The sequence below is a fragment of the Chrysochloris asiatica genome, unplaced genomic scaffold, assembly GCF_000296735.1.
Source record: "Chrysochloris asiatica unplaced genomic scaffold, ChrAsi1.0 scaffold00002, whole genome shotgun sequence".
Lineage (NCBI taxonomy): Eukaryota > Metazoa > Chordata > Mammalia > Afrosoricida > Chrysochloridae > Chrysochloris > Chrysochloris asiatica.
This window is the reverse complement of record NW_006408520.1, coordinates 46203739-46206622: the sequence shown is the minus strand read 5'-3', so window position 1 is coordinate 46206622 and position 2884 is coordinate 46203739. Positions and strand designations below refer to the sequence as shown.

At 43.1% G+C, this 2884-nt stretch overlaps 1 pseudogene; it reads left to right on the top strand.

The window, feature by feature from the left end:
• Positions 1-1257: 1257 nt before the first annotated feature.
• On the top strand, positions 1258-1791 carry LOC102811148 (annotated as a pseudogene).
• The last annotated feature ends 1093 nt before the right edge of the window (positions 1792-2884 follow it).

Genomic DNA, 2884 nt, shown 5'->3' with positions numbered 1-2884 from the left:
GTGTGTATTTTGGTATTTTTTAATGCTTTCTGATTGCCTCCAGGTAGATGTGATCAGGAGATGGGCTTCCCTTTTCACTCCTCTTCCTGAGAAATTTCAAGATGCCACTGTTGGTCATTGTGAAGTAACTCAGGATTTAATTTTCAGCCTATATCCTTTTTAATCTGCCTGTCCCACTCCACAATACCCGTTCAGGCCTTTTTTCTAGTTATAAACAGTTCAGGGCTGGCTGTGGCCGTTTGGTTTCAAGTGGAAACTGTCACTTTAAATTTCAAGGAGATCTGTGTGCATGTGTAGTAGAACCCTCCGGGCATGGGGGTGGGGTATCCACTCACTCAGGCTCCCCCTCTAGTCACCAGAATGGAGGTGTGTTGACAGCGAGAGACCAATGAATAGATACCAAAAAAAAAAAAGAATGTCAACACCTTTATCTCCGTGTTTCTTTCAGGTGTCCATGGCTGATCCTGATCTTCTGATCCTTCTCCTGCTTGGTCTTTCCCAAAATGGCAGCTTCGGGAGCAACTGAACATCTTGAATTAGAAAGCAATGGATTTCTTGCTTCTGCTACAAATTCCCTTTAGCTGGAAGCCTTCCAACCTTCTAAATATTCCTTTATATGTGGTTCAGAGTTCTGGCACCAACCCCTGAGCCTGCTTGGTAGTGTATTCTGTGTTGTTGGTGATGGAGCTCCTCACTGCACTTCCACCTGATCTGCCATCTTGTTTGTTCTTAAGGTGTGCTGTTTTATTTCCACATATTTGTATGATTTCCAGTGTTCCTGCTGTTACTGATTTCTAGCTTCATTCCATTGTGGTGAAAAAAGACACTTTGCAAGATTTCAGTCTCTGAATTTACTGAACCTTGTGACTAAGGATATGATCTATCCTGGTGAGTGATCCCTGTGTAGTGGACAGGAATGTGATTATGCTTTTATTGGGAAGAGTGTTCTAAACCTGTTAGGTTTAGTTGGTTTATGTTGTGTTTGTTGTTAGGTACTGTTGAGTTGGTTCTGACTCATAGTGACTTTATGAACAATAGAACAAAACACTGTCTGGTCTTACACCATCCTCACTTCGTCATTATGCTTGAGGCCATTGCTGCTGCCACTGTAACAATTTATCTCATTAGGCATCCTCCTCATTTTCACTGAACCTCGACTTTACCAAGCATGATGTCCTTCTCCAGTGACTGATCCCTCCTGATAATATGTCTGAAGTATAAGAGATGAAGTCTCGCTCTTTCCTGCTCAGTGCTGCCATGGCTTGTGGTTCCAAGAAACATCTTAAGCATGTGGCTGCCCTATAGCATTGGATGCTGAACAAACTGACTAGTGTGTTTGCTCCATGCCCATCCACTGGTCCCCACAAACTGAGAGAATGCCTCCCACTGATCATTTTCTTAAGGAACAGACTTAAGTATGCCCTGACAGAAGATGAAGTTAAAAAGATCTGTATGCAGCGGTTCATTAAGATTGATGGCAAAGTCCAAACTGATATAGCATATCCTGTTGGTTTTATGGATGTTATCAGCATTGACAAAACCGGAAAACATTTCCATCTGGTCTATGGCACCAAGGGTCGATTTGCTGTTCATCATATTACACCTGAGGAGGCGAAGTACAAGTTGTGCAAAGTAAGAAAGATCTTTGTGGGAACAAAAGGAATCCCCCATATGGTGACCCATGATACTCGTACCACACGCCACCCTGATCCCCTCATCAAGGTGAATGATACCATTCAGATTGATTTGGAGACTGGAAAGACATACCTCTACTCCCCAAGCTTTTTTTAACCTATTGTGACACCAACCATCCCTGAGATGGCCGTTTACTTCACTGATGGGTTCTATAATCCATTGCAACAGCCACACATAGTTACAGACATTACTCCCAATTATAGGTCTTCTTAGGGAAGTGAACATGGTACAATTCAGAATCAAAAACAATTTAGGGATTAAGAACAAACAAGATGGCAGATCAGGTGGAAATGCAGTAAAGAGCTCCACCAGCAACAACACAGAACACATGACCAAGCAGGCTCAGGGGATGGTCCCAGAACTCTGAACCACATATAAAGGAATATTTATAAGGTTGGAAGGCTTACAGCTGGGGGAATTTGTGGCAGAAGCAAGAAATCCATTGCTTTCCAGTTCGGGATGCTCAGCTGCTCCAGGAGCCACCATCTTGGATGAGACGAAGCAGGGGAAGGATCTGCATGGCCACAGACACCTGGCAGAACCACAGAGATAAAGGTGTGGACATTCTTTTCTTTTGGCATTTGTTCAATGGTCCCTTGGTGTCTGAGCACTTCCATTCTGGTGACTATAGGGATGCCTGAGCTAGTGGACACTCCATCCCCACCCTCGGAGGGTTCTACTACGCATGCACATAGAGCTTCTCAAAATTTAAAGAGACAGTTTCCAATTAAAACCAAATAGCCACAGCTGGCCCTGAACTGTTTCAACTAGAAAAAAGGCCTGAATGGGGATTGTGGAGTGGGACAACCAGACAAAAAAGGAAATAAGCCGAAAATTCAATCCTAAGTTATGTCAAAACGACCAACAGTAGCATCTTGAAATTTCTCAAGAAGAGCGAAAAGGGAAGCCCATTTCCTGATCACATCTACCTGGAGGCAATCAGAAAGCCTAAAAAATACCAAAATACGTACTCATCTAAGTATTAAGGCCACAGATAACCCCTGAATATGCCCAAAAAACAGAAGCTGATGACCATATCTGCACATGCAGGCAAGAAGGCAATGGGGAGACATATAAAACCCTGAAAGAAAAAAAACTGCCACCCAAGAATCCTCTACCCAGCAAAGCTGTCAATCAAATATGATTGTGTAATCAAAACATTCCAGGATAAACAGTAGCTAAGGGATTT